Source organism: Sminthopsis crassicaudata, chromosome X (genome assembly GCF_048593235.1).
Source record: "Sminthopsis crassicaudata isolate SCR6 chromosome X, ASM4859323v1, whole genome shotgun sequence".
NCBI classification, from domain to species: Eukaryota; Metazoa; Chordata; class Mammalia; order Dasyuromorphia; family Dasyuridae; genus Sminthopsis; species Sminthopsis crassicaudata.
Window position 1 is genome coordinate 32,508,690 of NC_133623.1, and position 21,932 is coordinate 32,530,621.

General features: G+C 44.3%; 1 pseudogene; it reads left to right on the plus strand.

Annotated features, from left to right (window-relative positions):
• Nucleotides 1-1,966: 1,966 nt before the first annotated feature.
• Nucleotides 1,967-3,293, plus strand: LOC141548948 (protein phosphatase inhibitor 2 pseudogene; annotated as a pseudogene).
• Nucleotides 3,294-21,932: the final 18,639 nt, after the last annotated feature.

Consider the following 21,932-nt stretch of genomic DNA (forward strand, 5'->3'; position numbering starts at 1 on the left):
TGCTCAGGGTCATACAGCTAGGAAGTGTCTGAGGCCAAATTTGAACTCAGGACTTTCTGACTCCAAGCCCAGCTGCTTCTGGGCAGCTACTTTTATATGAATGTTTGGTGACACACAAGTGGTACTACAATACTGCTAGATATCAGCAGTGGTACTGCTGGATAACTTGTTTGCATCCATGGGAATATCCAATTGCTATTGGCGTTGATGGCAATTTATATCATACAAAATGTAAAGCAAGGTTATTCTTGCTAGATGTTTTATTTGCCTTTGAATATGCATTTTTTCATAGAAAATGTTAGTGTATTAGTTTTTGTTATTTTTAAATAAGTTAATAAAAGAATATTTTAAAAATCTGTCTATTTTTCTAATGCAGTAAATCAGAATATCCCAAAAGTTTGAGGGATGACCTGTATGGATAGATTACAGCCCACATAAACAAAAGCTCTTGGGGGTCCTCAATCATTTTTAAGATTATAAAGGGGTCTTGAGACCAAAAGTTTGAGAACCAGTGGACTAGACAATCTCTCTAAGATCTTGTCTTGTCCTGGTTCTAAATCAAATATTCTAATATTACATGACTTCCATAAATACTAGGTATACATCAACAGGAGAAAAGGCTGCATAACATTTGCAGCTGTGAGGAACAGAGAAAGCAGGGCCCAGTAGAAGGAATGGGGCTGGGGTCTCTCTCCTTTTCAACTCTTCTTTCAACAAAGAAGCTGGAGAAAATGGGATTGGATTATGAAGAAATGAGTTCCTAGGATAACCTAAGGATAAAAATCCAAATTTCTTGCTGCCTCCCAAAGTTATTGGGATCCCAGGGATTTTTATGAAGAATCAGCAGTTCAAGAAGTAATGCTCATTGTTAGCCATCGAATGATGAACACAAATGTAACTCAAGGTAGAATGGGCAGCACAGAAAGAGAAGAGAGTGGCCTTAAAGGGGGAAACCCTAGCATGCAAGTTCTGCTCCCAACAGATGGCCACTGGCTGTGTTGTATGACCCTGAGCCAAGAGTTAACCTCTCAGTGGGGGGGGGGGGGCAATTTTCTAAGTTGTATGGGGGGGTTGTTGATCTGCGTTGGGAAATTTCTACCCCCTGGAACTGCTTTCATCAGTGTTGGAACCAAAATGAAATTAAAGTGAAAAGTAGATAAAGTGAGAGATTAAGCCCCAAAGCAGAAAATGGTCAGGAAGGCTGTACATTAAGCATGTTTTTTTATTACAATGCTGAGGATGCTCTGTGTACTCCCTCAGAAAAGAGATTTTCTACTCTCCTTCAGATGTCTCTTCCTCTGGGATCTCTCATTTCCAAAATACAATTAAAAGGGGCAGCTAGATGCTACAGTGAATAGAGCACCAGTCCTGAAGTCAGGAGGACCTGAGTTCAAATCTGGCCTCAGACACTTTACACTTTCTAGCTGTGTAACTCTGGGCAAGTCACCAAACCCCAATTGCCTCAGCAAATACATACATACATACATACATACATACATACATACATGAATGAATGAATAAATGAATGAATAAATAAATAAATAAATAAAAAACAGCTAGCGTTTATCTTGTGCTTTAAGACATAAAGGGCTTGGGATATATAATTTAATTGGGAGACAACCTTTATTATTTTTATCCTTATGTAAGAGGTGATAGAAAAGGGCCTCAGAGGTATAGAGTTATCCGTTATTACAAAGTAGTTCGACATTGTTGGAGCCATGATTCAAATTTTCAATAAAACAAAGGCCCAGATAATATGAAGGGGAAGGGAGAGGAGGGCCTTCCAGCAGCTTTATTTGTTGCCTAGAGACAGTTACCACACTGGGTCAGTGGCAACGGCCTCCCCTGCCCCAAGGTCACAAAGTGAGGTTGACGCCACAGATATTCTGGAGTGCGTCAGAGGGTGGGGCAGGGGTGGGGCCAGAGACCCTACATAAGGCGGCTGCAGCAGGCTACTAGCCAGTTTCCTAGGAGACAAAGCCCGCTTTAACACCTTGCTCTCTCCGGCCATTCAGGAAGGTTCCACCAAAGCCCTGAATTCTTCTCCTAGACCAAGAACATCAAGGTCCAGGTAACCCGAAGGCTTCGCCGAGACCAGGAACACCAAGGTCCAGGTAACCCGAAGGCTTCGCCGAGACCAGGAACACCAAGGTCCAGGTTACCCGAAGGCTTCGCCGAGACCAGGAACATCAAGGTCCAGGTAACTCAAAGGCTTCGCCGAGACCAGAAACACCAAGGTCCAGGTAACCCGAAGGCTTCGAGAGACCAGGAACATCAAGGTCAAGGGTAACCTGAAGCCTTCTCAAGACCAGGAACATCAAGGTCAAGGGTAACCCGAAGACTTCGCGAGACCAGGAACATCAAGGTCAAGGGTAACCCGAAGACTTCGCGAGACCAGGAACATCAAGGTCAAGGGTAACCCGAAGACTTCGCGAGACCAGGAACATCAAGGTCAAGGGTAACCCGAATACTTCGCGAGACCAGGAACATCAAGGTCAAGGTAACCCCGAGGCTCCACCTCACTGTCCCTCTCTCACCATCAACTGTGTCTGGGGCTCCTCGCCATCTACCACACCAGCCCGTCCCCACTGCTCACCATGGCCGCTTCAGCAACATCCCATAGACCCATCAAGGGAATTTTAAAGAAGAAGAGCAGTGCTGATAGCGCCATTTTAACAACTGAGCAGTCGGGGACCCCGGGTCCAAGCACCGGAGCGGGCGGTGCTGGTAGTGGCGAGGAGCTCAGCAAGAAATCCCAGAAGTGGGATGAAATGAGCATCCTCGCCACTCGCCACCTGGTAGATAAGGACTATGGCCTCATGAACATCGACGAGCCCAGCCCACAGTACCATCATATGCTCAGAGGCGACACAGAAGAAGATTCCATCAGTGACTTGGACATCCCGCAAACCATGGCCCCTGAGTTCTTAGCCCAGCGGCTGGCATTCGCTCAGGGTAAGGAACCCAGATTTTTGGTACGCTGGGGTGAGACCATCGAAGATGAAGAAGATCTCAAGCGGCAGTTCGAGTTAAAGAGAAAGCTGCATTACAGCGAGGGCCTAAACATCAAACTTGCCCGGCAGCTTATCTCCAAGGAGCTGTTGGGGGATATAGAAGATGAAGATCCACAAGACCAGGAGATGAGAGAGGCCTCGGACATTGAGAGCATCGAGACAGAAAACTCAGAAAAGGAAGACCTAATTGACGATAACGAAGATTACGACATCAGTAAGATGTGATGGCTTTGTCTCCTTTGAAAACCTGCACAAATAAATAGAGTCATCCCATCTGCACTAAGTTGTCTTGTTTTCTTTGTACTCTGGGACCCTGTTATGGATGGTAGAGCACTTAGGCCAGGTGGGCCCCCCCCCCCAGGATACTAGAAAAGGAGGGAGGGTTTTGTGTTTGCCCAAACTTAGAGGGACTCTTGAAGAATCAATTCATTTAAACTGTGTTCATTTGAGAATGGGACAGGGTGAAGGAAAAACTTGAGGGAATCCAGTGAGGGGAGGGAGCCTTGCCCAAACTCAAACAGAAGGCCCACCTAGAGGTCATCTTGGTAATGCTCACCCAAGACTTTTAATTATCTGGCTCAATTTCCCCCTCCCCAAGGCTGTGGGATAATCTGATTCAATGTTAACTCTCCCCACCCCGCAGAAGCAGGAACTCTAGGAGATCCAACTAGTTCAAACAATCCATACTGGATTGGGGGAATTGGAGGGGGGGTGGTCAGGGGGCCCAGAAACTCTCACAGAAGTTCTTCCCCTGTGGTTGTCTTGGGACTGATAGGGATGGGGAGGGGAAAAGAATTTGAGACAAAACACAGAAAGGGAGAGTGATTTACTTAAATTCCCCCCATTTAAAAAACCCTAACTAAAAGTCATTTTATTAATTCCCCCCCTCAAAAATCCCTTTGGAATCATCTGGTCCAATACCCCCACACACGCAGCATTTTTGAAGATAATCTGGTCCGATTCCCCCTCCAACGGAGTACAAATAAGAGAGGGTTCTTAGAACACCAACCAATTCAAACTCTGTTGGGGGGGGGGGAGGGAGGAGGCCCCCTGCAGAGACACAAACTCCTCTCAGAAGGGGGCCTCTTCCCGCCACTCCTTTGAAATCATCTGGTCCAATTCCCCTCACAAGCCTTTTGAGGACAATCTGGTACATTCTCCACCCTCCAAAAGAGAAGCTCTTAAGTAGAATCAACAATCCTAAATGCCCTTGGTTGGAAAGGAGACAAGGCTAGAAATCGAGAAAGTAGCACAAACTCAAACTACATAGAGGTCCTTGTGGTTGTCTTTTCAGTCATGTGATCCAAAACACCCCCCTCCCAGCCTTTGGAATACAGTCTGGTCCGAACGCCCCTTCCCAAGAGCTCCCAAAATAAAAAGGGTCTTAGAAAAGCAACTAGTTCAAACGGGAGAAGGGGAAGAAAACCCAAAGAGGCCCAGAAATGCTTGAAAAGATTTGCCCAAACTGACCCAGAAACTCCAGCAGTGTACTTAGTACCCTTCAGAGTGTTTTCAAATCATTTGGTCCAACTCCCCGCCCCCCCCCCAGGTTTTTTTAAATAATCTGTTCCAAATCCTCTGCCCCAAAAGCACAAAGAAGGGAGTGCTTAGAAAATCAACTACTTCAAAGAGATGGGGGTGGAGAACCTGAGGGGAAACAGAAAATACAGCTGAGACATAACCCCTACCTACATTACTCCCACCCTAGAAGCCCTGGGAAATAGTTATTCAATCACCCCACACAGGCTTTTTAAAAATAATTTCCCCCTCTCCCCATCAAAACAAAAACAAGGGGAAGCTATTAGAAAATAATTTTAAATGTCTTTCATTTAAAGAGGGTAGACTCCCCAGAAATTAGGGAGAGACTAATGCAAACTTAAGCAGAAGCCTCTACCTAGAAGCCTTATGGCAACAAATATCACCCTCCCAGCCCTTTGAAATAATCTGGTCCACCCCCCTTTTTGAAGATCATCTGGTCCAAATCCCCCCCATGTTTGAAGATCATCTGGTTCAAACCCCCCCACTTGCAAAGATCAACTGGTCCAAATCCCCCCATTTTTCAAGATCGTCTGGTCCAAACCCCCCCACTTGTGAAGATCATTTGGCCAAATCCCCCCCACATTTTTGAAAATCACCGAGGCAAAACTTTTCCACATACACTTTTGAAGATTATCTGGTCCAATCCTCCCCCCCTCCCCCACAGAAGAAACCAACCAACAGGTTTCTTAAAGAATGAACTTGTTCAGACCATTCTCACTGGGGGGTAGGGAAGGAAGAACCTGACTGGAAGGATCAGAAAGAGAGAGATGCTAAAATTCACCCCCAAAAATCACCTATCTAGGGATCATTTTTGTTAGCACCACTCCCCTAGATATCTTTTTTCAATCATGCTCTTAACATTTCCTCCCCCCAAGCCATTTGAAACCTTTCTTCCAGTTCTCTCCCAAAACAGAAACTGAGACAAATAAATGGCTCCTAAATAAATTAACTAGTTCCCACCCTCATTTTGGAAGAGGAAAGATAACCTAAGGAAACCCAGGGGTCAGGAAGACTACGCTTCCTAAACGCCCACAGAAAAACTCATCTTGGGAAATCCACCAGCTTGCTCCACTTGCCCTCTACCCCACTAGCCCTTTGAAATCATCTCCACACACACTTGTTTCTAAGAAAATTGGGTGCAATCCCCACAGCCACTATCTCCTAGGTAAAATCCGCTTGGGGGACCACCTTTGAAGTGCCAGAATAAGGGGGTGGGCAGATATAGAGGGCCTGAACTCTGGAGAAATATGTATATTTGAAACAAAGATGCTTAAAACAAGGTATTAACTCAGGAATTAATGAGATGATGGTTCTCTAGTTCACACCAACTTAGTGTGCTGTAATTATATGATCTTACCAAGGTATTTAAGGGTTGAGAGGGATTAGAAAGGAGACATTTCATCTTTGACCAGCCTTGTGTTGGCTGTCCTTTTCTATCACTTCCCCATCTAAAGGCCAAGGCGCTTCCCAAGGATCTCCAGAAAGCTAGACTGAAAATTACATGGAGAGACTTGCCCCAATACACACAGAAGCCTCTATGGAGAAGTCAACTTGGTCCAACCCTCCCAAGACTTCGAAATCATCTCGTCCAACCAACCTCCCTCCTCCCAAAAAGATAAAGATAATCTGGGGCGATCACTCCCCCCCCAGAAGCACTAAAATGTAAGAATTCTTATAGAATCAACTAGTTGAAACTTTCCTTAACTGGCTGAAGGGAACCTGAGGAGGTCCAGAAAGGAAGAGGAGGCCAGAATCATAAGGGCCCCTTCCACTAGGCTATGTTGGTACTAACCCCACCCCATAAATTTGAAATCTCCTGGTCCAACTCCCCCCTGGTCACAAGGCTTCAAAAGATAATATGCTCCCATTTTTACACACACACAATTAGGGGTTCTTAGACAATCAAACAGCTCACCCATTCACCACTATGGTAGAGGACAGAGATGAATTTGAGAAAAGAAACTGAGGAAAAATCTGGCTCCTAAATGAATTAACTAGTTCAGACCCTCACATTAAGGGAGGGGGGAAGATACCATGAGGAAACCCAGAGATCAGGGAGACTACTTAAACGCACAAAGAAAAACTCATCTTGGGACATACATCAGGAACCCCCATAAGAACTTTGAAATCATCTCCCCAAAAACATTTTTTGAAGATAAGAGGTACCAAAGATAACAGCCACTATCAACGAGGTCAAATTCTCTTGGGGGACCACCTATGGATTACCAGAATGGGGGTGATAGACTTTCCCAACAGACACAGAAGTCTCTTATGGGACCATCTTCAGAGTGCCACAGTAGGAGGGAGAGACTTCCACACAGACACAGAAGCTTCCACATAGAAGTCATTTTGGTTCAATCATCTGGTTTAATGAACCTCCCTCCTCCCAGAAAGATATTTAAAGATAATATGGAGCAATCACTCCCCCCCCCAGAAGCACTAAAATGTAAGAGTTCTTAGATAATCAAATAGTTGAAACTTTCCTTAAGTGGTTGGGGAAAACCTGAGGAGGCCCAGGAAAGGAGAGAGGAGACCAGAATCACAAAGGCCTCTTCCACTATTCTGGGTTGGTACTTGCCCCCCCCCCAACCAAGACTTTGCAATCAGCTGGTCCAACTCCTCTCCCCCCTCAAGGTTTCAGGAGATAATCTGCTCTAATACCCCCATACACAAGGGTAAATCTTAGAGAATCAACCACCTCAGCCCTTCTTGACTGTGGCAGATGAATGTCGAGCTTAAGAACAGAAACTGAGGCAAAAAAGTAACTCCTAAATAAATCAACTAGTTCAGACCCTCATTTTGAGGGAGAAGAGATAACCTAAGGAAGCCCAGAAAGTAGGGAAACAACTTTTCCCAAAGTCACAAAGAAGAAGTAATCTTGGGACATCCACCAGGACCTCCCACCGTGACCCATACCCCTTAAGCATTTGAAATCACCTCCAAACATATATTTTTTTAAAAGAAAAGTGGGTCCAACACCCACAGCCACTTTATATTATATCAAATGCTCTTGGAGGACCACCACTTTTAGAGTACCAGAATGGGGGGCAAAGACTTGCCCAACAGACACAGAGACAGTCCAGGGGTTCTCAAACTACAGCCCATAGGGACAGATGCAGCCCGCTGGGGATGTTTATGCGGCCTACCGGGTTATGGCAAATGGGCTGAGGGGTGGAGACAAAGGGTGAGGTTTTATTTTTACTATAGTCCAGCCTTTCAACAGTCTGAGGGACAGTGAGTGAACTGGCCCCCTATTTAAAAAGCTTGAGGACCACTGCGAGAGATCTTTATAGAGAAGTCAGCTTAGTCCAACTTTCCCAAGACTTTTAAATCACCTGGTCCAAGCAACCTCCCTCCTCCCAAAAAGGTATTTAAAGATAAGGGGCAATCACCCCCCCCCAAGAAGCACTAAAATGTAAGAGTTCTTAGACAATCAACTAGTTGAAACTTTCCTTAACTAGCTGAGGGGAACCTAAGGATGAACCTAAGAAAGGAGAGACTAGGCCAGAGTCACAAAGGCCTCTCCCACTAGGCTGGGTTGGTACTCCCCCACCAAGACTTTTAAATGACCTGGTCCCAGTCCCTACTGGCTTCAAGGCTTCAGGAATTAATATGTTCAGTTATCCCCACACAAACACACAGGGGTTCTTAGAGAATCAACCATTATGTGCTATGGTGGAAGACTTAGATGAGAGTGAGAACAGTAATTGAGGCAAAAAATATGGCAGCTAAATAAACTGGTTCACATCCTCATTTTCCAGGAGGAAAGGTCCCCTTAAGATGCCCAGAGATCAGGGAGACTGTTTTTCCTAAACTCATAAAGATGTGGTCTTGGGACCAGGATCCCCCACTGTGCCCCTTACCCCACAAGCCTTTGAAATCCTCTCCCCCCATACTCTTTTTTGAAGATTACTTGGGGCAACCCCCACAGCCACTATCTACTAGGTCATATCCTCTGGGGGACCAACATCGGAGTGTCAAAATGGGGGTCAATAGGCTTGTCCAATAGACACAGAAGCTTCTATGTAGAAGTCAATTTGGTCCAACTCTCCCAAGACTTTTTAATGACCTGGCCCAAGTCCCCACTGGATTCAAAGCTTCAGAAATTAATGTGTTCAGCTCCCCCCCAAATACACAGGGGTTCTTAGAGAATCAACCATTATGTGCTATGGTGGACGACTTAGATGAGAGTGAAAACAGTAATAGAGGCAAAAAATATGGCAGCTAAATAAATTAACTGGTTCATATCCTCGTTTTCCAGGAGGAAAGGCCCCCTTAGGATGCCCTGAGATCAGGGAGACTGTTTTTCCTAAACTCATAAAGAAGATGTCATCTTGGGACATTTACCAGGACCCCCCACCATGCCCCCTACCCCACAAGCCTTTGAAATCATCTCCCCCCACACTCTTTTTTGAAGATTACTTGGTCCAAGCCCCACAGCCACTATCTACTTGGTCATATCCTCTGGGGGACCAACATCGGAGTGTCAAAATGGGGGTCAATAGACTTGTCCAATAGACACAGAAGCTTCTATGTAGAAGTCAATTTGGTCCAACTCTCCCAAGACTTTTAGATCACCTGGTCCAAGCAACCTCCCTGCTTCCAAAAAGATAGTTAAAGATAATCTCGGCAATCACTCTCCAAAGAAGTGCTAAAATGTAAGAGTTCTGAGACAAGGAAGTCTTTGAGTCTTTCCTCAATTGGCTGAGGGGAACCTGAGGAGGCCCAGAAAGGTTGAGAGCAGGCCAGAATCACAAAGGCCTCTTCCTTGAGGCTATATTGGTATTAACCCCCCAAAAAAACTTTGTACTCAAATGGTCCAACTCTCCCCCAGACTCAACACTTCAGGAGGTAATCTGCTCTTAATACCCCCATGCACAAAGGGGATCTTAGAGAATCAACCAATTCACCTCCTCTTGACTGTGGTGGACGACTTAGATGAGCTTGAGAACAGAAACTGAGGCAAAAAGCTAGCTCCTAAATAAATCAAGTTCTTCAGATTATCCTTTTGGGGGGGGAAAGTAGAGAGTAGGGAAACTAGATTTCCCAAAGTCAAAAAGAAGAAGTCATCTAGGGACTCCCACCAGGACCCCCCACTATGCCCCTACCCCCACAAGCATTTGAAAAGACCTACACACTCAAACTTTTTTTTTAAAGAAAATTGGGTCCAATCCCCCAGCCACTATGAATTATGACACCTTCAGAGTTCCAGAATGGGGGATAGAGACTTAATAATAGACATAAAAGACTATTTGTCCAACACTCCCAAGAGTTTTAAATCACCTGGTCCAACCAACTTCCCTCCTCCCAAGAACATATTTAAATATAATCTGGGGCAATTACCCCCCCAGAAGCACTAAAATGTAAGAGGTCTTAGAGAATAAACTAGCTGAAACTTTCCTCAATTGGCTAAGGGGAACATGCTGAGGCTAGAAAGGGTCAGAGGAGCCCAGAATCACAAAGGCCTTTTCCTTGAGGCTATATAGGTTCTAACCCCCTACCCCAGACTTTGAAATCAACGGTCCGTTTTCCCCTTGGTCTCAAGGCTTCAAGAGATAATCTTCTCTAATACCCCCATATACAAGGGGGATCTTAGAGAATCAATCTGTTCATCCCCTCTTCACTGTGGTGTAGGGCTTAGATGAGCTTGAGAAGAGAAACTGGGGCAAAAAACGACTTCCTAAATAAATCAACTAGTTCAGATTCTCGTTTTGGGGGAGATAACCTAAGAAAGTCCAGAGAGCAGGGAAATTATTTTTCCCAAACTCACAGAGAAATTATCTTCGGACACCCATCAGGACCCCCCACCGTGCTCACTGCACCACAAGCATTTGAAATGACCTACACAAACTTTTTTTTTTGAAGAAAATTGGGTCCAATCTCTACAGCCACTATGTATTACATCAAATCGTCTTTGGGGACCACCTTTAGAGTGCCAGAATGGAGGGAGACACTTGTCCAATAGACATAGAAGCCTTTTGGAGAAATCATCTTGGTCCAACTCTCCAGAGACTTTTAAATAACCCGCTCCAACCAACCTCTCTCCCCCAAAAAAGATATTTAAAGATAATCTAGGGGAATCACTCCCCCAGAAGTACTAAAATGTAAGAGTTCTTAGACAATCTACTAGTTGAAACTTTCCTCAATTGGCTGTGGGGTACCTGAGGAGGCCCAGAAAAGGTGAGAGGAGGGCAGATATACAAAGGCCTCTTCCCTGAGGTTATATTGGTACTAACCCCCCACCCAAGATTTTGAAATCAAGTGTCCAACTCGCCCTTGGTCTGCTCTAATACCCTCCCATACACAAGGAAGATCTTAGAGCATAAACCACCTCACCCCTACTTGGCTCTGGTGGAGGACTTAGATGAGCTTGACAACAGAAACTGAAGCAAAATCTTCCTTCTAAATAAATAAGCTGCTTCAGACTCTTTTGGGGGGATGAAAGATAGCCTGGGGAAGCCCAGAGAGTAGGGAAATTACTTTTCTCAAAGTCACAAAGAAGTTATATAGGGAAATCAGTCAGGACCCCCCCCCTGTGTCCCCACCCCACAAGCCTTTGAAATCATCTCTCCCCACACACTTTTTTTGAAGATTACTTGGTCCAAGCCCCACAGCCACTATCTACTAGGTCATATCCTCTTGGGGGACCAACACAAGAGTGTCAAAATGGGGGTCAATAGGCTTGTCCAATAGACACAGAAGCTTCTATGTAGAAGTCAACTTGTCCAACTCTCCCAAGACTTTTCAATCACCTGGTGCAACCACCTCCCTCCTCCCAAAAAGATAGTTAAAGATAATCTCGGCAATCACCCCCAAAGAAGCGCTAAAATGTAAGAGTTCTTAGACAAGGAAGTCTTTGAAACTTTCCTTAAATGGCTGAGGGGGACCTGAGGAGGCCCAGAAAGGTTGAGAACAGGCCAGAATAAAAAGGCCTCTTCCTTGAGGCTATATTGGTATTAAACCCCCCAAGACTTTGTACTCAACTGGTCCAAATCCCCCAGACACACACTCTCAACACTTCAGGAGATAATCTGCTCTAATAGGCCTATACAAAAGAGGGATCTTGGAGAATCAACCAATTCACCCCTTCTTGGGTGTGGTGGAAGACTTAGATGAGCTTGAGAACAGAAACTGAGGCAAAAAACTAGCTCCTAAATAAATCACCTTCTTCAGACTATCCTTTTGGGGGAGGAAAGTAAAGAGTAGGGAAACTAGTTTTCCCAAAGTCAAAAAGAAGTCATCTAGGGACTCCCACCAGGACCCCCCACTGTGTCCCTATCCCACAAAGCATTTGAAATGACCTACACACACAAACTTTATTTTTCAAAGAAAATTGGGTCCAATCCCCCAGCCACTATGAATTATGACACCTTCGGAGTTCCAGAATGAGGGGTAGAGACTCAATAATAGACATGAAAGACTATTTGTCCAACACTCCCAAGAGTTTTAAATCACCTGGTCCAAACAACCTCCCTCCTCCCAAAAAGGTATTTAAAGATAATCTAGGGTAATCACCCCCACACACACAGAAGCACTAAAATGTAAGAGTTCTTAGACAATCAACTAGTTGAAACTTTCCTTAACTGGCTGAGGGGAACCTGAGGAGTCCTAGGAAGGGAGAAACTACACCAAAATCACAAAAGCCTCTTCCACAAGGCTGGGATGGTAGTCCCCCACTCAAGACTTTTAAATGACCTGGTCCAAGTCCCCACTCGCTTCAAAGCTTCAGAAAATAATGTGTTCAGATCCACCTCCCCCACACACACAGGGGTTCTTAGAAAATCAACCATTATGTGCTATGGTGGAGGACTTGGATGAGGGTGAGAACAGTAACTGAGGCAAAAGTTATGGCAGCTAAATAAATTAACTGGTTCACATCCTCAATTTCCCAGAGGAAAGACACCCTTAGGATGCCATATGTCAGGGAGACTACTTTTCCTAAACTCACAAAGACAAAATCATCTTGGGATACCTACCAGGACCCCCCACCCTGCCCTCTACCCCACAAGCCTTTGAAATCATCTCCCCCCCACATACTTTTTTGAAGATTACTTGGTCCAACCCCCACAGCCAATATCTACTCGGTCATATCCTCTTGGGGGACCAACTTGGGAGTGCCAAAATGTGGGGGGTAATAGACTTGTAAAAGAGACACAGAAGCCTCTATGTAGAAGTAAACAGTGCAAGTCTCCCAAGACTTTTCAATCACCTGGTCTAACCAACCTCCTTCCTCCCAAGAAGATATTTAAATATAATCTGGGGTAATTGCTCCCCCCAGAAGGCCTAAAATGTAAGAGGTCTTAGAGAATAAACTAGTTGAAACTTTCTATAATTGGCTGAGGGGAACCTGAGGAGGAGTAGAAAGGTTGAGAGTAGGCCAGAATGACAAAGGCCTCTTCCTTGAGGCTATATAGGTTCTAACCCCCTATCCCAGACTTTGAAATCAATGGTCCATTTCCCCCTTGGTCTCAAGGCTTTAAGAGATAATCTGTTCTAATACCCTCCCATACACAGGAGGGATCTCAGAGAATCAACCTGCTCACCCTTTCTTGACTGTGGTGGAGGCCTTAGATGAGCTTGAGCACAGAAACTGAGGCAAAAAACTAGCTCCTAAATAAACCAACTAGTTCAGACTCTCATTTTAGGGGAGATAATCTGAGGAAGCCCAGAGAGCAGGGAAACTACCAACTCAAAGAGAAGTCATATTGGGACCCAACCAGACCCCTCCCCCATCGTGCACCCTACCAAACAAGCATTTGAAATGGCCTACCCACACACACTTTCTTTTGAGGAAAAGTGGGTCCAATGCCCACAGCCACTATGTTATTATGTCAAATCTTCTATTGGGACCACCTTCAGAGTGCCAGAATGGGGGGGGGTAGAGACATACAAAATACACATAGAAGCCTCTATTGCTCCCACTCTCCCAAGACTTTTAAATCACCTGGTCCAATCAACCTCTGTCCCCCAAAAAAGACATTTAAAGACAATATGGGGTAATCACCCCCCAGAAGCACTAAAATATAAGAGTTCTTAGAGAATGAGCTAGTTGAAACTTTCCTTAACTGGCTGAGGGGAAACTGGGGAGGCCCAGGAAGGGAGAGACTAGGCCAGAATCACAAAAGCCTCTTCCACTAGGCTGGGAATGGTACTCCCCCCCACCTCAAGAATTTTAAATCACCTGGTAGAAATCCCCACAGACTTCAAGGCTTCAGAAAATAATGTGTTCAGATCTGCCCCCCCCCCAACACACACACAGGGGTTCTTAGAGAATCATCCATTATGTGCTATGGTGGAGGACTTAGATGAGGATGAGAACAGTAATTAAGGCAAAAAATAAGTCTCCTAAATAAATTAACTGATTCAGATTACCCTTAGGATGCCCAGAGATCAGCGAGACTACTTTTCCTAACCTCACAAAGAAGATGTCATCTTGGGACATCCACGAGGACCCCCCACCATGCCCCCTACACCACAAGCCTTTGAAATCACCTCTCCCCACACAATTTTTTTTGAACATTACTTGGTCCAACCTCCACAGCCACTATCTACTCGGTCATATCCTCTTGGGGGACCAACTTCGGAGGGCCAAAATGGGGGGGGGGGGCAACAGACTTGTCTGATACAGAAACTCTTATGTAGAAGTCAACTTGGTCCAACTCTCCCAAAACTTTTAAATCACCATGTCCAAGCAACCTCCCTCCTCCCAAAAAGATATGTAAAGATAATATGTGGTAAAGACCCACTAAGAAGCAATAAAATGTAAGAATTCTTAGAGAATCAACTAGTTGAAACTTTCCTTAATTGGCTGAGGGGAATCTGAGGAGGCCCAGGAAGGGAAGTCCAGAGTCCCAAAGGCTTCTTCCTTGAGGCTATATTGATAGTAAACCCCCACCCAAGACTTTGCAATCTAGTGGTCCAACTCCCTTGTGGTCTCTGGACTTCAGGAGTTAATCTGTTCTATTATGCCCCCCATACACAAAGGGGATCTTAGAAGATCAACCAATTCACCCCTACTTGGCTGTGGTAGAGCACTTAGATGAGCTTAAGAACAGAAACTGAAGCTAAGTCTAGCTCCTAAATAAATCAACTGCTTCAGACTCTTATTTTGGGGGAGGAAAGATAACCTGAGGAAGCCCAGAGAGTAGGGAAACTACTTTTCCAAAAGTCACAAAGAAGAAGTCATCTTGGGACACCCACGAGGACCACCCACTGTGCCCCCTACCTCACAAGCATTTGAAATGACCACACAAACTTTTTTTCCCAAGAAAATTGGGTCCAATCCCCACCGCCACTATATTATGTCAAATCTTCTTAGGGGACCAACTTTAGAGTGCCAGAATGGAGGGGAGAGACTTGCCCAATAGACATAGAAGCTTCTATGGAGAAGTCAACTTGGTCCAACTCTCCCAACACTTTTAAATCACCTGGTGCAACCAACCTCTCTCCTCCCAACAAGATATTTAAAGATAATCTGGGGGCAATAACACACCCCCATAAGCACTAAAATGTACTAGTTCTTAGAGAATCAACTAGTTAAAACTTTCCTTATTTGGCTGAGGGGAACCTGAGGAGGCCCAGAAAGGTTGAGAAGAGGCAAGAATCACAAAGGCCTCTCCAACTAGGTGGTGTTGGTACTAACCCCCGCCCAAGACTTTTCAATCACCTGGTCCAAGTCCCCACTAGCCTCAAGGCTTCAGAAAATAATGTACTTAGATTACACACACACACACACACACACACACACACACACACACACACACACACACACGGGTTCTTAGAGGGTCATGTAGCTCACCCATTGCACTCTATAGTGGAGGACTTAAAAGATGGTGAGAACAGTAACTGAGGAAAAAAATATGGCTCCTAAATAAATTAACTGGTTCAGATTCTCATTTTCCAGGAGGAAAGATAACCTTAGGATGCCCATAGATCATGGAGACTACTTTTCCTAAGCTCACAAAGAAGAAGTCATCTGTGACAACCACCAGGACCCCCCATCATGCCCCCTGCCTCACAAGTATTTGAAATGACCTACCCACACACAATTTCTTTTAAGGAAAAGTGGGTCCAATTCCTAAGACACTATGTATTTTGTCAAATCTTCTTGTGGGACCACCTTCAGAGTTCTAGAAGGGGGAGGGTAGAGAGGCAAAATAGACATAAAAGCCTCTATTGTTCCAACTCTCCCAAGACTTTTAAATCACCTGGTCCAATGAAGCTCCCTTCTCCTAAAAAGATATTTAAAGATAATCTGGGGGCAATAAGCCACCCCCAGAAGCACTAAAACATACTAGTTCTTAGACAATCAACTAGTGGAAACTTTCCTTAACTAGCTGAGGGGAAACTGGGGAGGCCCAGGAAAGGAGAGACTAGGCCAGAATCACAAAGGCCTCTCCCACTAGGCTGGGTTGGTACTCCCCCACCAAGACTTTTAAATCACCTAGTCTAAGTCCCTACTGGCCTCAAGGCTTCAGAAAATAATGTGTTCAAATCCACACACACACACATACACACAGGGGTTCTTAGAGAATGAATCAACCATTATGTGCTATGGTGGAAGACTTAGATGAGGGTGAGAACAGTCATTGAGGCAAAAAATATGGCTCCTAAATAAATTAACTGGTTCAGATCCTCATTTTCCAGGAGGAAAGGTACTCTTAGGATGCCCAGAGATCAGGGAGACCTAAATGCGTGCTTTTCCTAAACTCACAAAGAAGATGTCATCTTGGGACAACTATCAGGACCCCTTACTGTGCCCCCTATGCCACAAGTCTTAGAAATCATCTTTCCCCACACACTTTTTTTGAAGATTACTTGCTCCAACCCCCACAGCCACTCTCTACTAGGTCATATCCTTTTGGGGCACCAACTTCGGAGGGCCAAAAGGGGGGCATTATACTTGTCCAATAGACTCAGAAGCTTCTATGTAGAAGTCAACTTGGTCCAACTCCAAGACTTTTCAATCACCTGGTCTAAACAACCTCCCTCCTCCCAAAAAGATATGTAAAGATAATATGGGGCAATCACCCCCAAAAGAAGCAATAAAATGTAAGAGTTCTTAGAGAATCAACGAGTTGACACTTTCCTTAACTGCCTGAGGAGAACCTGAGGAGGCCCAGGAAGGGAGAAACTACGCCAGAACCACAAAAGCCTCTTCCTTGAGGCTATATTGGTACTAAAGGCCACCCAACACTTTGCAATCAGCTGGCCAAATCCCCCTAGTTCTCAAGGCTTCAGGAGATTATCCCCTCTCTCCATACACAAGGGGGATCTTTGAGAATCAACCAACTCTCCCCTCCTTCACTGTAGTGTAGGAAATAGATGAGCTTGAGTACAGAAACTAAGGTTAAAAACTAGCTCTGAAATAAATAAACTAGTTCAGATTCTCATTTTCAGGAAGGAATGATAACCTGAGGAAGCCCAGAGGGTAGGGAAATTACTTTTCCTAAACTCAGAAAGAAGTCATCTTGGGACATCCACCAGGACCCCCCATAGAGGAGCCTGTCCCAACAATCATTTGAAATCATCTCCCACACACACTTTTTGAAGATTCCTTAATCCAACCCCCACAGCCACTCTCTACTAGGTCATATCCTCTTGGGGGACCAACTTCGGAGGGTCAAAAGCGGGGGGCAACAGACTTGTCGAATCAACACAGAAGCTTCTATGTAGAAGTCAACTTGGTCCAACTCTTCCAAGACTTTTCAATCACCTGGTGCAACCACCTCCCTCCTCCCAAAAAGATATGTAAAGATAATCTCAGCAATCACCCCCAAAGAAGAACTAAAATGTAAGAGTTCTGAGACAAGGAAGTCTTTGAAACTTTCCTTAATTGGCTGAGGGGAAACTGAGGAGGCCCAGAAAGGTTGAGAGCAGGCCAGAATCATAAAGGCCTCTTCTTTGAGGCTATATTGGTACTAACCCACCAAGACTTTGTCCTCAACTGGTCCAACTCCCCCCCCCTCCCAGTCCCAAGGCTTCAGGAAACAATCTGCTCTAATACTACACAAGGGGGATCTTAGAGAATTGACCAATTCACCCCTTCTTGACTGTAGTAGAGGATTTAGATGAGTTTGAGGACAGAAACTGAGGCAAAAAACTAGCTCCTAAATAAATCACCATCTTCAGACAGTCCTTTTGGGGGAGGAAAGTAGAGAGTAGGGAAACTAGTTTTCCCAAAGTCATAAAGAAGTCATCTAGGACTCCCACCAGGACCCCCCCAAGATGCCCCCTACCCACAAGCATTTGAAATGACCTACCCACACAAATGATTTTGTTTGAAGAAAAGTGGGTCCAACTCTCACAGCCCCTATATCTTATGTCAAATCCTCTATTGGGACCACCTTCAGAGCGCCAGAATGGGGGGGGGAGGTAGAGTCATGCAAAATACACACAGAAGCCTCTACTGCTCCAACTCTCCCAAGACTTTTAAATCACCTGGTCCAACCAACCTCTCTCCCCCCAAAAGATATTTAAAGACAATCTGGGGTAATCACCCCCCAGAAGCACCAAAATGTAAGTGTCCTTAGACAAAGAACTCTTTGAAACTTTCCTTAATTGGCTGAGGGGAACCTGAGGAGGCTCAGGAAGTGAGAGAGGAGGCCAGAATCACAAAGGCCTCTTCCTTGAGGATATACTGGTAATAACCCCCCCAAGAATTTGTATTTAACAGGCCCCGAGTCTCAAGACTTCAGGAGATCATTTGCTCTATTACCCCCCCATTCAAAAGAGGAATCTTAGAGAATCAACCAATTCACCTCCTCTTGACTGTGGTGGAGGACTTAGATGAGCTTGAGAACAGAAACTGAGGCAAAAACTAGCTCCTAAATAAATCACCTTCTTCAGACTGTCCTTTTGAGGGAGGAAAGTAGAGAGTAAGGAAACTAGTTTTCCCAAAGTCAAAAAGAAGAAGTCATCTAGGGACTCCCACCAGGACCCCCCAAGATGCCCCCTACCCACAAGCATCTGAAATGACCTACCCACACAAATGATTTTTTTTGAAGAAAAGTCAGTCCAACTCTCACAGCCCTATGTATTATGTCAAATCCTCTTTGGGGACCAACTTCAGAATGCCAGAATGGAGGGGAGAGACTTGCCCAATAGACATAGAAGCCTCTATGGAGAAGTCATCTTGGTCCAACTCTCCCAAAACTTATATCTTCTGATCCAATCAACCTCCCTCCTCCCAAAAAGATATTTAAAGATAATCTGGGGGAATCACTATCCCAGAAGCACTACCATGTAAGAGTTCTTAGACAATCAAATAGTTGAAACTTTCCTCAATTGGCTGAGGGGAACCTGAGGAGGCCCAGAAAGGGGGAGAGGAGGCCAGAATGACAAAGGCCTCTTCCTTGAGGCTATATTGGTTCTAACCCCCCCACCCAAGATTTTGCAATCAACTGGTCCAACTCCCCCTTACTCTCAAGGCTTTAAGAGATAATCTCCTCTAAACCCCGGCATATACAAGGGGGATCTTAGAGAATCAACCTGTTCACCCCTTCTTGACTGTGGTTTAGGACTTAGATGAGCTTGAGAACAGAAACTGAGGAAAAAAGAACTAGCTCCTAGATCACTGTATACTTCAACAACAATACTATATGATGATCAGTTCTGATGGACGTGGCCCTCTTCAACAACGAGATGAACCAAATCAGCTCCAATAGAGCAGTAATGAACTGAACCGGCTACACCCAGCGAAAGAACTCTGGGAGACAATTATGAGCCACTACATAGAATTCCCAATCCCTCTAATTTTCTCCATCTGAATTTTGGATTTCCTTCACAGGCTAATTGTACACTGTTTCAAACTCCGATTCTTTTTGTAAAGCAAAACAACTGTTTGGACATATATACTTATATTGTATTTAACTTATACTTTAACATATTTTTTTTAAATAGAAACTAGAGTTTATTTTTTTGTGTTCAAAATCCATTAATAGCTTTAACAAAAAAAAAAAAAAGAAAGAGAGAGAGAGAAAGAGAAAGCGAGAGAGAAGAAGAAGAAGGAGGAAGAGGAGGAGGAGGAGGAGGAAGGAAGAAGGAAGAAGGAAGAAGAAGAAGAAAGAGGGAAAAAAAAATTAAAAAATAAAAGATTGAATTCCCTTTGGAACAATCCAGGGTTTGCTATGAATGGCCACATTGGCATGCTGCACAGACCAATAAATAATTGTTACAAATTTCACCAACTAGCTACCATTTTCAGTAGCTGTGTCCATACTTTAACATATTTAACATGTATTGGTCAACTTGCCATCTGGGGGAGGGGGGAAGGAGGGAAAAAATTAGAACAAAAGGTTTTGCAACTGTCAATGCTGTAAAGTTACCCATGCATATATCTTGTAAATAAAAAGCTATAATAATAAATAAAATTTTAAAAAATTCTTAAAAAAAAAAAAAAAACCTAGCTCCTAAATAAATCAACTAATTCAGATGGTGATTTTGGAGGAGGGAAGATAATCTGAGGGAGTCCAGAGAGTAGGGAAACTACTTTTCCCAAAATCACAAAGAAGAAGTCATCTTGAGGCATCCATCAGGAACCCCCAATGTGCCCCCCACCACACAAGCCTTTGAAATCATCTCCCCCCACACTCTTTTTTGAAGATTACTTGGTCCAAGCCCCACAGCCACTATCTACTAGGTCATATCCTCTTGGGGGACCAACATTGGAGTGTCAAAATGGGGGTCAATAGGCTTGTCCAATAGACACAGAAGCTTCTATGTAGAAGTCAACTTGGTCCAACTCTCCCAAGACTTTTAGATCACCTGGTCCAAGCAACCTCCCTCCTCCCAAAAAGATAGTTAAAGATAATCTCGGCAATCACCCCCAAAGAAGAACTAAAATGTAAGAGTTCTGAGACAAGGAAGTCTTTGAAACTTTCCTTAATTGGCTGAGGGGAAACTGAGGAGGCCCAGAAAGGTTGAGAGGAGGCTAGAATCACAAAGGTCTCTTTCTTGAGGCTATATTGGTACTAAACCCCCACCCTAGACTTTGTACTCAATTAGTCCAACTTCTCTCCCCCTTCCCCCCCACCTCCCACCCCCAGTCACAAGACTTCAGGAGATAATCTGCTCTAATAAGCCCTATACACAAGAGGGATCTTAGAGAATCAACCAATTCACACCTTCTTGGGTGTGGTGGAAGACTTAGATGAGCCTGAGAACAGAAACTGAGGCAAAAAACTAGCTCCTAAATAAATCACCTTTTTTCAGACTGTCCTTTTGGGGGAGGAAAGTAGAGAGTAAGGAAACTACTTTTCCCAAAATTAAAAAGAAGTCATCTAGGGACTCCCACCAGGGCCCCCCACTGTGCCCTTACCCCACAAGCATTTGAAAAGACCTACACACACAAACTTTTAAAAAAATTTTTCATAGTTTTTATTTACCAGCTATATGCATGGGTAATTTTACAGGATTGACAATTGCAAAGCCTTTTATTCCTATTTTTCCCCTCCTTCCCCCCTCCCCAGATGGCAGGTTGACTAATACATGTTAAATATGTTAAAGTATAAGTTAAATACAATATATGTATATATGTCCAAACAGTTATTTTGCTGCACAAGGAGAATTGGACTTTGAAAAAGTGTACAATTAGCCTGTGAAGGAAATCCAAAATGCAGGCAGACAAAAATAGAGGGATTGGGAATTCTATGTAGTGGTTCATAATCGTCTCCCAGAGTCCTTTCACTGGGTGTAGCTGGTTCAGTTCATTACTGCTCTATTGGATCTGATTTGGTTCCTCTCATTGTTGGAGAGGGCCTCGTCCATCAGAATTGATCATCATATAATATTGTTGTTGAAGTGTATAATGATCTTCTGGTCCTGCTCATTTCACTCAGCATCAGTTCATGTAAGTCTCTCCAGGGCTTTCTGAAATCCTCCTGCTGGTCATTTCTTACAGAAGAATAATATTCCATAACATTCATGTACCACAATTTATTCAGCCATTCTCCACTTGATGGGCATCCACTCAGTTTCCAGTTTCTGACCACCACAAAGAGGGCTGCCACAAACATTCTTGCACATACAGGTCCCTTTCCCTCCTTTACAATCTCTTTGGGATATAAGCCCAGTAGTAAAACTGCTGGGTCGATGGATATATATATATACAAACATATTTTTAAAGAAAATTGGGTCCAATCCCCACAGTCACTATATATTATGTCAAATCTTCTTGGGGGACCAACTTCAGAGTGCCAGAATGGAGGGGAGAGTTGCCCAATAGACATTGAAGCCTCTATGGAGAAGTCATCTTGGCCCAACGCTCCCAAGACTTTTATAGTTTCTGGTCCAACCAACCGCTCTCCTCCCAAAACTATATTTAAAGATAATCTGGGGGAATCACTACCCCAGAAGCACTAAAATGCAAAAGTTCTTAGA